This window comes from Schistocerca piceifrons, chromosome 2, assembly GCF_021461385.2.
Source record: "Schistocerca piceifrons isolate TAMUIC-IGC-003096 chromosome 2, iqSchPice1.1, whole genome shotgun sequence".
Classification (NCBI taxonomy): domain Eukaryota; kingdom Metazoa; phylum Arthropoda; class Insecta; order Orthoptera; family Acrididae; genus Schistocerca; species Schistocerca piceifrons.
In genome coordinates, this window is record NC_060139.1 from 1,104,113,967 (window position 1) to 1,104,127,505 (window position 13,539).

Here is a 13,539-nt window from a genome sequence, read left to right on the forward strand (position 1 = left end):
GAAGAAGATCCTGGATAGTCACGATTAGTGGGTGACGAGGGTAACCATGGTCTGTAGACGGTAGTCTAGTCAGGTAGTCATTGCAGATCAGAAGCATCTTGATAGTGCAAGGATTAGCTTGGCTAATGGCTCATTTTATGGCCACCAATTCAGCAGTAAAGACATTGTATCCATTCAGCAGGGAGTGTGGTTCACTAGACCTTTGTGTGTGTGTGTGTGTGTGTGTGTGTGTGTGTGTGTGTGTGTGTAAAACTGGTTAATTCATTGACTTCTGAGCCTGATGTGTAACATGGGTTATTTGTTTGGTTGTGTCTTTTATAAACATTTTATGTAGCGTGAAAAACATATTGTGCGTGCCCCGATCTGAGACCTGCGTAGATGGTGCATATGGAGCGATGTAACACAGCAGGGGCAAAGTGTGGCATGGTGAGTGCAATAGCACTTGCTAGACGTGGACATTTATGCTATTGTGACACCCCTTGAAGGTGTCACGAATGCCCTAGAGTAAACAAATGGACCCTGTAAATCTTAGATCTAAAGCTGAGTTCTATGTGGTCAGACATATTGAATGATGTATTTGACGTTATGAGTTATTGGTAATTGGATCTGTCTTCACAATTGATGTAAGCAGTTGAAAGATTACAGTAGATTATCCTTGAAGACCTGTTCATCATTCTGCAGTGGGAAATAACAGTGCTCAATCAGGATCAGAAAATAATGCAGAAAAGAAAATAGAGTTATCTCAACTTCCCTAGCAGGTTTTGTCATTAATATAAAACCCGCTGCTTCTTCTAAGGATGAAAATAGCAATTTCAGTCCTTACTTGGTATGCCATGTGTAATTTTTAATGTCATTGAGCCGTATGTGTTAGCTTGGATAATATTAAATACAAACATAAATGATCTAGAGAAAAAGATATGAACATGGGAATAATGTTATCTAAGCTAACACAGGTGTGTGTGTGTGGGGGGGGGGGGGGGGGGGGGGGGTGTGTACAGTGCCAGAAGTAAAAAAACACCTTCCCGTCAGGATGTGAGAAGTCAAATTAAGGTACTGTGCACACAGATTTTATGATTTTATACAGTGAAGTGTACTCTGCTTTTTGAACTGAGAGAGTTGAAATGGGTAGGCAGACCTATAGGGAGGCTGTCCTACACATAAGGCGAGATGCACTCAAGAAAGTCATGGCCTGTACCATATTTGCTGTAGAGGAGTCTGGGGACTCTTTCATCTGAAAGAACAAATGGTTGTACACTACCGTATTTACTCGAATCTAAGCCGCACTTTTTTTCCGGTTTTTGTAATCCAAAAAACCGCCTGCGGCTTAGAATTGAGAGCAAAGGAAGCGGAAGTTCTGAAAAATGTTGGTAGGTGCCGCCACAACTAACTTCTGCCTTCGAATATATGTAGCGCTACACAGGCATGCTGTGTAGGCACAAAGGTAAATGCTGGCGCCAAAACCTCTGCGTCACTAAATAAATAAAAAAAAAAAAGGGTGGAAGACGAGCTTTTTTTCTCCGTCCCGAGTTTCGACCACTGCATTTTCATACATTACCCAATGAAGTAAATACAAATTCCGTATTGTTCATCTTCGAATGTAGCAGAATTTCAATGTACTACAAAAATCCGACTGGCAAGACTGACTGGGATGTTTGTCAATATGGCCAACTCTACATTCTGAATTTTTTCCTACCCGGTGAGAAGAGATGGTTGCTAATAGGAACCTGATGAAATGTGAATCACATGCAGTATTCTCTTCACCATAAGAATAATACGAATATAAACATTTTGTCATATATTCTTTTGTGTTTGCTGCTATCTCATTTAAATCCTGTCTGCCTAATAAACTACGAAAATAGAGTGAGACAACAGCAAACGCTGAAGAATATACGTATCGTGTCATGTTTATATTCGTATTATTCTTATGCCTAATAGTGATACAGTCAGAAACGAAGCACGGCAACTGACTAGATTTTTAAATCTAAGATGACTCTAATTTCTGTGCAGAATTTGATGTACTAAATAAGTGGCCGCAAAGATTTTCAAATGGAGAAAAATTTTCGCCTAACACTCAATTAGAACATGTTATATCATACTCAGTCTATTATTTGGTTCTTTTTGATCATTATCACAGAAAGCAGCAGTGTAAGTAACAACAAATAGCAGTCTCTTGCCATTGTTTCACTAATGAGACGATTCCTCTCTCTCTTTTTTTTTTAATTGTAAGCGGCGGTAGCGCGCACAAAAGCAAGCCATTCCGCGAGCGGCGACAGGCTGTAAACACGCACTATCCGAATGCGACAAACAATGCATGACACAGTAAAGTATTGCATTTTCAGCTTAGAATGACGTAAACACCTATAACAAAGAAAACGGCACTTATCAGATCAAAGCAAAATAAGCAATCGATTCAAACCAGACGAAGCACGTAAAAAAGGAAGGGTACCCGTATAAATACGGACGGAGCGCCTGACGCATAGCAATGGCTACCTGGTAAAGCTTAACTGCTAAGCTTACGACTCGAACAAAACTACTGTAGCTGTATCGTCATTCATTCGACCTAAATTGTGTCTCATATTACAATGGGCCAACTTTGTTTCGATTTGGAAGTGCGGCCTAAAACTTTTCTCTCCCCTTGAATTTCGAGTCTCAAGTTTCAGTTGCGGTTTAGATTCGGGGAATTTTTTTTTCTCTTTATTTCGAGTCTCATTTTTCAGGTGCGGCTTAGATTCGAGTGCAGCTTAGATTCGAGTAAATACTGTATCTGCCCGTAGAAAAGGATGAACTCAATTATTAAGTTGGAAAAGGCATGTTGAGTGACAATTGGTGACTTTATCAAAAGGGGTATCCTTACTAGTTTGGCACAAACAAATTTACCCTGGAACCAACGAGTCACACGTGCTTCATGGTGGCCAGCTACCTGGCCAAGAAAGGGATCCCAACAATTCCCCAGACCCCCTACAGTTCAGTTGTGGACCCGCCAGACTTTTTTTGGTTTGACAAACTAAAAACTTCCCTGAAAGGACGCAGTCATGGGACCCTGGAGGAGGTCCAAGCCGCCACGACGAGGGCTTTGAAGGCCATCCCGGATTCAAGTGTTCAAGGCAGCGTTTGAACAGTGGAAATCTCGCATGCAGCAGGTTGTTGACTCTCAAGGGTCATATATTCAAGAGTACTAAGTGGTTGTATCAATACCTACAACAAATTTTGATTCACAGGCTCAGTCTCATTACTTTTTATACAAACCTTGTAAGCTAGAATCACAACTGTGCTGCCTCTGAGTGTGTAACAATCTAACAGGAACGCCTTGGTACGGTCACTTACTAGAGACATATTCTGTCCTAAATAAATAATCGTGCATGAACATTTGAAGGAAATATTCTATATGTTTATATATATTTACTAAGGAAAAATGAAATGGGTAACAAGCTGTAATATGATATCAAATATGTGACATTTAATTGTAAAGACAGCATTCAAGGAGTTTTACATGACCTCTTTCGTCTCAGTGGATGAACCTGCACTGTATAATAGGTTATTCGTGAGAATGACATATGTTCCACTTAAGACACTCATGATGGTGAAATTTGGTTGTGTCTTTCAGAAACATTTACGCAGTATGACAAATATACCATGCAGTGATGTAACACAGCAGAGGCAAAGCATGGCGTGGTGAGTGGAGAAGCACTAGCTAGACATGGACATTTATGCCTTTGCGATGCCTGTTCAATGTGTCATGAACACCCTGGAGAAAACAGACATATTATGGCATAAATGCTCAAGACAAATGAAGACTGTAAATCTTAGATTGTAAGTTGAGGTCAGTGTGATCAGACATACCGAATAATGTATTTGAAGTTATGAGTTATTGATAATTGGATCTGTCTTCACAATTAATGTAAATAGTTGAAGGAATACGGCAGAATCTCATTGAAGAGGTGTTTGTCATGCAGTAGCTGGAAATAGTGAGACATACTCCTACAGCATCACCCTGCCTGGAGTGAAAGTCGAGAAGAATAAGTTCGCGCATGGCACGAGAACAAAACATATTTGAGGAAGAACAGTAAACGGTAACTTAGACCACATCAAACTAACAAGTCTGCCACATATAATTCCCTACTCATGGTTTTACAGTTAAGTCTCCACACGCACACACACACACACACACACACACACACACACACACACACACACATTCGGAATCTGGAAATCCATCATGAAGGGCCAGGAACAGGTGGCGAAACTCCACGGGGTTAACTAAATCTTTTGGTCCAAAGGATAAATCAAGACAGATATGAGGCTGGGGTACATGCCATGGGGGCATAAGCAATTGCTCTCTGACAAGAGGCGACAGTCAGGGAAGTTGGAGTCCAGAACACACACACTGTAGTCGAACTGCAATTGTGACCCTAATTCTCCATCTCTGTTGTGGGAGCTGGATCTCCCTACTAGGAAAAAGGATACTATAGTTTGGATGCTTAAGGGAGATGCAAACGTGTGAAGCATAATTGAGTAGCTGTTATTGGCACCTGATCCTTAGTGGGGGGGACCCCAGCCTCCACGAGGAGGATGTTCACAGGTCTAGTTTGAAAGGCTCCTCTTGCAAATCAGACATCACCGTTGTGTATCGTGTGCAGTGACTGCAATGCTGAGGGTGATGCCGAACCACATGCCAGACACTCATTATCGAGACAGGACAGAATGGGCTTTGCAAAGCTGTGGAGTCTGCATCCTAGCTGGTGTTACTCAGGCAGTGACATGTATTGTGTATTAAGGTGTAGCCAGCACCTTTGCTTAAGGTAGCGAAGTTGTGGAAGGCGTGTCAGTTAGGCATCGAAGGCCAGTGCGATGAGTCTCCACCACACTGAGTAACTGGTCGTTAAGGTAAATTTCTGGTTGTGGATGAAGAGCACAACAGCACGACACGAGTCTTGGTAATCGAATACAGAGCCGTGTATGAGGGACCTTGACTGCACATTCTGAATGGTGCTCTGCAGTCGGCATTGAGCAGCACCCACACTAGAGGAACAGTAGCAAAAGCAAAAATCGTAGGTGTACAAGAAGGGTGATACTGGAGACCCCACAGCTACAGCTGCTGTTGGACTGTTGATGGCAAAAAAAAAAAAAAAAGAGGTACACTTAATACAGAGCTCTGCGGGATCCCATTCTCTTTGATATGGGAGGTACTGTGGAAAGCACCAACACGAACCCAAAAAGTACGGTATAACAAGAAGCTCTACACAAACATCGGAAGTGGGGACCCAGAGACCCTACTAATATAAGGTAATGAAAATGTGATGCCACAAACCCTTTGTAGGTCAAAGAAGACAGGAATATGGTATTAATGTCAGTCAAAAGCTATCCAGATGGCAGACTCCAGGCAACCAAATTATCAGCAGTGGAATCGCCTTGGAGAAATTGCCTACTGGACGGAGACAGAGGGCCCCAAAATTCAAGGAGCCAACACAGCCGGTCGCACACTATGCATTCGAGAAACTTACACAGAATAATGGTGAGAGTAATTGGGAGATAGCTTTCCATCACTAGAGGACGCTTATCCATTTAACTACCTGGACGATGATAGTTTCTTGCCAGAGAAGGCAACTCACACTCGCTCCAGAGACGATTGAAGATGGTAATAAGATGAACGCTGCAGTCCACTGATAGATGTTTGAGCATTTGTTATGGATGCAGTCTGGGTGTGTGGCTGCATCAGGGGAAAGGGCTACAGCACTGAAGAATTACCATGCACATTGGGCTCCAGGTGGTGCATAGTGAAAGGTAAGTGCAATCGCTCCACCTGCTATTTAAGAACACAAAAGGCAGAAGCTTGAGCATTATGCAGAGCAAAATGTTCAGCTATGTTGTCTGGGTCAGTGAAAGCTGCACCATTCAACAAAATACCAAGTACAGCTGCAGAGGACTGATCCATAGAGACATCTGATCTTTGCCCAGACCTGGAAGCAGGTGTACATGGCCAAATGGTTGAACAGTACAATTCCCTGCAGTCTTGCATCCGTTGTTTTATTAAGTGTCACACCCTGGCACGAATTCATTTACACGCAATGAGAGGCTCCATCAATGAATGCAGCTGTGGCATTGCGAAGTCCATCTGTGTTTCCTAATGGCCTCAGCGATTTCCAAGATCCACCATGGGTGAGGGGAGCTGAAGAATAGAGGATCGCTAAGTCAGCTGCTAATGGAGTGGCCGCTGTTGCACTCTGGAAAGTCGTGTCAGTGCCTCCACGAACGACAGCAGAGGTGAAAGCATACCAGTCAGCACTGTGGAGTGCCCATCTGGATAGGTCCACAGGGGAAAACACGTGGGCTGCAAATAGAAAGATCAATGGCCGAGTAAGTTCCATGTGCCGCACTGTAGTGGTACATCCCATTCCCTGAATGAGAGGTGTCATGACCTTAATAACGTATGTCAGGGAGGTGGGAAGGTGTTTTAAATCTTAAGTGTTGACACTGGAGCTAATGATCCAGTGACCAAACTGAAGTGGGTAGCAGTCAGACCTGCTGAAGTGGAGATAGCAATTCCAAGCAGCGAGTGGTGAGGAAGAAAGAGCTCCATGAAATCTAGGAAAGCAAAATATCAAAGACAATAAATGTATTGTTACTGTTAATTACCAAGTTGAATATCAGATCTGTCATGTATGCAGTACAGAGTGGCAGAATACGAGTTGGTAGCTGTCCTCATTAACTATGTATTGAGATGTAATTTTAAAGATAACAACCTAAGAAGGTGAATTGAATCTCACTTCTTATTTATGTGGTGGAGTGAATGAGAACGAGAAGTTAATTTTTAGCAGATTTCTTTGCAGCCTGTAAGGAGGTGAAGTCTGAGCCAAGTTGGAGGAAGAAGGCACACAGATTCAGGACACAAGACTACCTGGACCCTCATTAATAATACGTAACAGTGAGTCACTATTCTGTAAGCAACATGCATTGCATATAAAAGGAGTGCTCAGGTGGCAACTTATTTAAGTGTTTTGTGCACGAAGTGAAATATAACAAACCACCATGCAGCTCAAGCCAACCTGAAACACTTCAGCAGCGAAGCGTGTCGAGGCACCAGTACTGGGGAGACATAGGTCGAGATCTGCCAGTAAGTTTTCAATGTCTTTACCACAGTCAGTGATCGTGGTTTCACCACACAAAGAGTTATGGCCACTGAAGTTGCCCAAGATTAGAAAAAGTGACAGGATCTGAGAAACCAATGCAGAAGACAAATTGTTCCGAGGCACTCCACCCTAAAATAATCGGCACAATTCTAGCCACAAAGGGCATCGGTTCACATTGCTGGAAACTGAGTTTCCTGAAAGACAATGCAGAAAGCGGGGGAGGAGATTAAGAAATGTTTTAACTCAGCCAGTCGGTGTAAAATCCGCTACAATTCCACTGGAGAATCTCAGCATCACCTGCTGTCACCAGTTGAGATGTTATGATATTAATACTTACAAAATCTGAGAAATGTTGTGTGGTGTGATCTGGAACCTCAGGAGCCACTGAGATCACTACCCCGACCACAGAAGCAGATCATAGGCCGCCGGAATTTTCCACCTCTTATAAGACTTCTCTTTATCTTTCTCCTCCTTACATGTTTCGAATGACTGGAAGGGCTTTCCTGAATTAGTCTCAGGAACTGAGGGAGATCAAGAAGCCCTATGACCAGCAACCTGTGGCTCCTTCAACCACTGGCTGGTATCCGGTTACAGATCGGTGTAAACCTCGGAAGTGAGTGTCCCGAGCGACCTTTTATTGGCACGGAAGCCTGGAGAACAGTGATACTTCTCTGGCTGGGGTATGGGGTTTGGTGTCCCTGGCAGGCGGGAAACTGCTGCTCCCAAACCCAAAGTGACTCAGGGGAAGCAGCACGAGGAGGAGGAGGAGGAGGAGGAGGAGGAGGAGAAGAGCATCCAACAATCAGTGAGTTAGGCATGGTCGAGTGGCTCGAGGATACATAATTGGGGTGAGTAGCATTGGTACAGAGGGTGACATTGTCATAGCTATAGCACACGATGATGTCAAGCACGCAGGATGTAGATGCTCATACTTTTCCTTGGCCTCTTGATATGTCAGCCTGACCAGACTCTTACATTCCTGTATTTTTTCCCTCTCACTGTACAGTGCAGCCTGGTAAGCAGAGAGAATAGTGCTCTCCCCAGTTGACACAGAAAAGGGTGAGGAACACATTTGTATACAACCGTCGTCCACAATCCCTACAGACTGCACTGTTGTCACAACACGAAGACATGTGCCTGAATTTCATTTGAAGCACCACATGGATGGTGTAAGGGAAGAGAGGGCTGCGGGTCAGGATGGTGGTGAGTGCATACAGTTTCACATCCGGTCACTATACCATCACCTTTATCTTTTCAGGCAACAAATCACCCTCAAAGATGTAGCAACCCTACTGCCCTTTGACCCACTATGGACACGAAGGAAAAGGTGTATGCCACGGTGCTCCAAGTTGGCATTGCAGAGGGGGACCACGATGGAAAATGATGCCTTGAATCATCTTTAGACTGTAATGGAGAGTAATAGTCACTGGAATGTTACCCAGCTTGTCACAGGCAAGCAATTGTTACCCAGCTATTCACAAAGCAAGCAATACCCATCACTGGGCAGGGGATGCTGTTTTAATCAAAACTGACCCACTCTTCAGTTTGGAGAAGGCTACAACATCCCCAAACTTGTCCTCTATAGTCTCTACAAAGAATAAAGAGTTTGTGGCCAATAAAGAATCCCCGTGTATCCTTGTAGAAACAAGTATTCAGGAGAGATTTCTCTGACGCAGTGTCCCTATCGCAATGGGAACATACTCCTTGGCATACATGGGAGGTTTCAGCTGAGGCATCAACAGTACTATCCCTGCGTTGTCTGGGGACTACTACTGTGCAGGTACTTGACAATCTCCCTCCCCCCTGCCCCTCACAACGGGATGGCTATCATGTTGGGTTTTCTGTTTGCTCCTTTAATGGAAAGGTGTTGAGGTAGAACATATGTCACATTGGGCAACCTTGCCCGCACGATCCGCACATCAGAAAATTTGGAAAAGTGATCGCCGATCAAAGGCAACAATGTAGACCATTAACGGAAAGGTGTACAAAGCGCTGGAAGTGAAATGGAGAACTAGGATCCTAAATCATGTACCAGGTCTAAGCGGAATCTGCACCAGATAGACCATCCAATGGATAGAGGGGAGAAAAGATTAGAAGAAGTAAAAGCTTGCAGCACAGAAAGGGAACTAGTGCTACAAATGCTGCGGCCCTGTGTATGTGTGTGTGTGTGTGTGTGTGTGTGTGTGTGTGTGTGTGTGTGTGGGGGGGGGGGGGGGGGGAGTGGGGGAAAAGAGAACGCAGCGGAGAGAGCGGGGGGGGGGGGGGGAGTGGGTGGGGGAGTGAGAGCAGGCGGGGGAGCGGAGTGGGGATGTGGGGCAAGAGAGTGGGGGGGAGTGGTGTGAAGGGAGGGAGGCAGGGAGAGAGAGCGGGAGAGAGAGAGCGGGGGTCGGAGGGGGAGAGAGAGCGGGAGAGAGAGAGCGGGGGTCGGAGGGGGGGAGAGAGCGGGCGGGCGTCGGAGGGGGGGGGAGAGGGCGGGCGTCGGAGGGGGGGGAGAGGGCGGTCGTCGGAGGGGGGGAGGGGGGGGGGAGAGAGAGCGGGCGTCGGAGGGGGGGAGGGGGGGGGGGAGAGAGAGCGGGCGTCGGAGGGGGGGAGGGGGGGGGAGAGAGAGCGGGCGTCGGAGGGGGGGAGGGGGGGGAGAGAGAGCGGGCGTCGGACGGGGGGGAGAGAGAGCGGCGTCGGAGGGGGGGGGGGAGAGAGAGAGCGGGCGTCGGAGGGGGGGGGGAGAGAGAGAGCGGGCGTCGGAGGGGGGGGGAGAGAGAGAGCGGGCGTCGGAGGGGGGGGGGGAGAGAGAGAGCGGGCGTCGGAGGGGGGGGGGGAGAGAGAGAGCGGGCGTCGGAGGGGGGGGGGGAGAGAGAGAGCGGGCGTCGGAGGGGGGGGGGGAGAGAGAGCGGGCGTCGGAGGGGGGGGGGAGAGAGAGCGGGCGCCGGAGGGGGGGGGGGAGAGAGAGCGGGCGCCGGAGGGGGGGGGGGAGAGAGAGCGGGCGCCGGAGGGGGGGGGAGAGAGAGCGGGCGCCGGAGGGGGGGGGGAGAGAGAGCGGGCGCCGGAGGGGGGGGGGAGAGAGAGCGGGCGCCGGAGGGGGGGGGGAGAGAGAGCGGGCGCCGGAGGGGGGGGGAGAGAGAGCGGGCGCCGGAGGGGGGGGGGAGAGAGCGGGCGCCGGAGGGGGGGGGGGAGAGAGCGGGCGCCGGAGGGGGGGAGAGAGCGGGCGCCGGAGGGGGGGAGAGAGCGGGCGCCGGAGGGGGGGAGAGAGCGGGCGCCGGAGGGGGGGGAGAGAGCGGGCGCCGGAGGGGGGGAGAGAGCGGGCGCCGGAGGGGGGGGAGAGAGCGGGCGCCGGAGGGGGGGAGAGAGCGGGCGCCGGAGGGGGGGAGAGAGCGGGCGCCGGAGGGGGGGAGAGAGCGGGCGCCGGAGGGGGGGAGAGAGCGGGCGCCGGAGGGGGGGGAGAGAGCGGGCGCCGGAGGGGGGGAGAGAGCGGGCGCCGGAGGGGGGGAGAGAGCGGGCGCCGGAGGGGGGGAGAGAGCGGGCGCCGGAGGGGGGGAGAGAGCGGGCGCCGGAGGGGGGGAGAGAGCGGGCGCCGGAGGGGGGGAGAGAGCGGGCGCCGGAGGGGGGGAGAGAGCGGGCGCCGGAGGGGGGGAGAGAGCGGGCGCCGGAGGGGGGGAGAGAGCGGGCGCCGGAGGGGGGGAGAGAGCGGGCGCCGGAGGGGGGGAGAGAGCGGGCGCCGGAGGGGGGGGAGAGAGCGGGCGCCGGAGGGGGGGAGAGAGCGGGCGCCGGAGGGGGGGAGAGAGCGGGCGCCGGAGGGGGGGAGAGAGCGGGCGCCGGAGGGGGGGAGAGAGCGGGCGCCGGAGGGGGGGAGAGAGCGGGCGCCGGAGGGGGGGAGAGAGCGGGCGCCGGAGGGGGGGAGAGAGCGGGCGCCGGAGGGGGGGAGAGAGCGGGCGCCGGAGGGGGGGGAGAGAGCGGGCGCCGGAGGGGGGGAGAGAGCGGGCGCCGGAGGGGGGGAGAGAGCGGGCGCCGGAGGGGGGGGAGAGAGCGGGCGCCGGAGGGGGGGAGAGAGCGGGCGCCGGAGGGGGGGAGAGAGCGGGCGCCGGAGGGGGGGAGAGAGCGGGCGCCGGAGGGGGGGAGAGAGCGGGCGCCGGAGGGGGGGGAGAGAGCGGGCGCCGGAGGGGGGGGAGAGAGCGGGCGCCGGAGGGGGGGAGAGAGCGGGCGCCGGAGGGGGGGAGAGAGCGGGCGCCGGAGGGGGGGAGAGAGCGGGCGCCGGAGGGGGGGGAGAGAGCGGGCGCCGGAGGGGGGGAGAGAGCGGGCGCCGGAGGGGGGGAGAGAGCGGGCGCCGGAGGGGGGGAGAGAGCGGGCGCCGGAGGGGGGGAGAGAGCGGGCGCCGGAGGGGGGGAGAGAGCGGGCGCCGGAGGGGGGGGAGAGAGCGGGCGCCGGAGGGGGGGGAGAGAGCGGGCGTCGGAGGGGGGGAGAGAGCGGGCGTCGGAGGGGGGGAGAGAGCGGGCGTCGGAGGGGGGGAGAGAGCGGGCGTCGGAGGGGGGGAGAGAGCGGGCGTCGGAGGGGGGGAGAGAGCGGGCGTCGGAGGGGGGGAGAGAGCGGGCGTCGGAGGGGGGGAGAGAGCGGGCGTCGGAGGGGGGGGAGAGAGCGGGCGTCGGAGGGGGGGAGAGAGCGGGCTTCGGAGGGGGGGAGAGAGCGGGCTTCGGAGGGGGGGAGAGAGCGGGCTTCGGAGGGGGGGGAGAGAGCGGGCGTCGGAGGGGGGGAGAGAGCGGGCGTCGGAGGGGGGGAGAGAGCGGGCGTCGGAGGGGGGGAGAGAGCGGGCGTCGGAGGGGGGGAGAGAGCGGGCGTCGGAGGGGGGGGAGAGAGCGGGCGTCGGAGGGGGGGAGAGAGCGGGCGTCGGAGGGGGGGAGAGAGCGGGCGTCGGAGGGGGGGAGAGAGCGGGCGTCGGAGGGGGGGAGAGAGCGGGGCGTCGGAGGGGGGGGAGAGAGGGGGCGTCGGAGGGGGGCAGAGAGCGGGTGTCGGAGGGGGGAGAGAGCGGGTGTCGGAGGGGGGAGAGAGCGGGTGTCGGAGGGGGAGAGAGGGGTTGGAGGGAGAGAGCGGGGTTGGAGGGAGATTCATTGATTATTTATCCTGGCTATGTTTCACATTTCTGTTTGTTATTGTCTCAGTGGCGAACGTAATCAGTGAGTTACTGCTTATATTGATTTGGTCATCTAATTACTTTATTTTTATTGCAAGGTCTCTTTGTATATGAAAGTTTTCCTGTGATGTCAGAACCCATTCTACCTTTGCTGAATGCCTTATAAAATGTGGACCTCAACCATCGAACATGGAACTGGATATGAAAATTATAAGAGTGAAAAATTACAAGAACAAACTTCTGACATTACAAGAAAACTTTCATATACTAAGAGCCCTCGCCAAAAAAAGAAAGTAATCACTGAGCAAATCAACATAAACAGTAACTCACTGATCATATTGAGCACTAAGATAATAACACACACACACACACACACACACACACACACACACACACACACACAAAATGAAAAAAATATCAAACCACACATACAAAGCATGAAAGATAAACGGCAACACTACACACTGTAAACCCATACATGTTGAACACACAATGAAAAATGCATGTGAAGTTTTGTAATAAATGTGTGTGAAACAAACCAGAAATTAATTGTCTTTCATATGGGGACTGAATGAACATATCTCACAGACTACACACATGGAGTAGCAACATTGGAAATCATAACATCATACAATATTTTAAACTGAAGCTATTTGTGCTGTAAAAGTGGTTTCTAATCCAAAAAACATGAGAAATGTAACATAGTACCATATTTGTAACTACTACATATATAAAAAGAAACATGTGCTGCAGCACACTGAAGATGCTTCACAAATAAAAGAAGCAAAACTCATACGGCAAAAAATAAACTGTCCTTCATTAGATACAAAGATGGAACATACCTCCATGAGGTAGAATAATTGTTTTAAAATTTGAAACGCAAGCACCGATTGCATTATACTCTGCACCTTTCACTTGACTAACTCTCTTTGCATCTAAATGAGCTTTAAAAATTTGCTCCTTCACCAACTGTCTTCTTTTTAAATACCAATCTTTTCTTGACTGGAATTACAGCAGATGGTAGTTCAATCACTTTCCAAACATCATTATTCTTCAAAGAGTTAATTTCTTCATTGATTGCAAATATTCATTCCACTCTTTCATAAGAAAGAACTGTTTCATAATAAGATAATGGTTCGTCACTGTTCCTCCTTCTCAACATTTGTTTGTGCTTCTTGAGTATATAAGCCTCCCCTTCGGAAGGAAGGATCATTGGATGACATTTGCTTAAACTCATTTTTTCCTTCTATTATTTTTCTTGGCCTGCATCAATTTTGCGAAGTTTGAGAATGT

General features: G+C 50.6%; 1 protein-coding gene across 3 annotated transcripts in view; it reads right to left on the reverse strand.

Annotated features, from left to right (window-relative positions):
* LOC124774980 overlaps positions 1-13,539 on the reverse strand; it is a 186,252-nt gene that overhangs the window by 53,470 nt on the left and 119,243 nt on the right. The gene's annotated exons all lie outside the window — the stretch shown is intronic.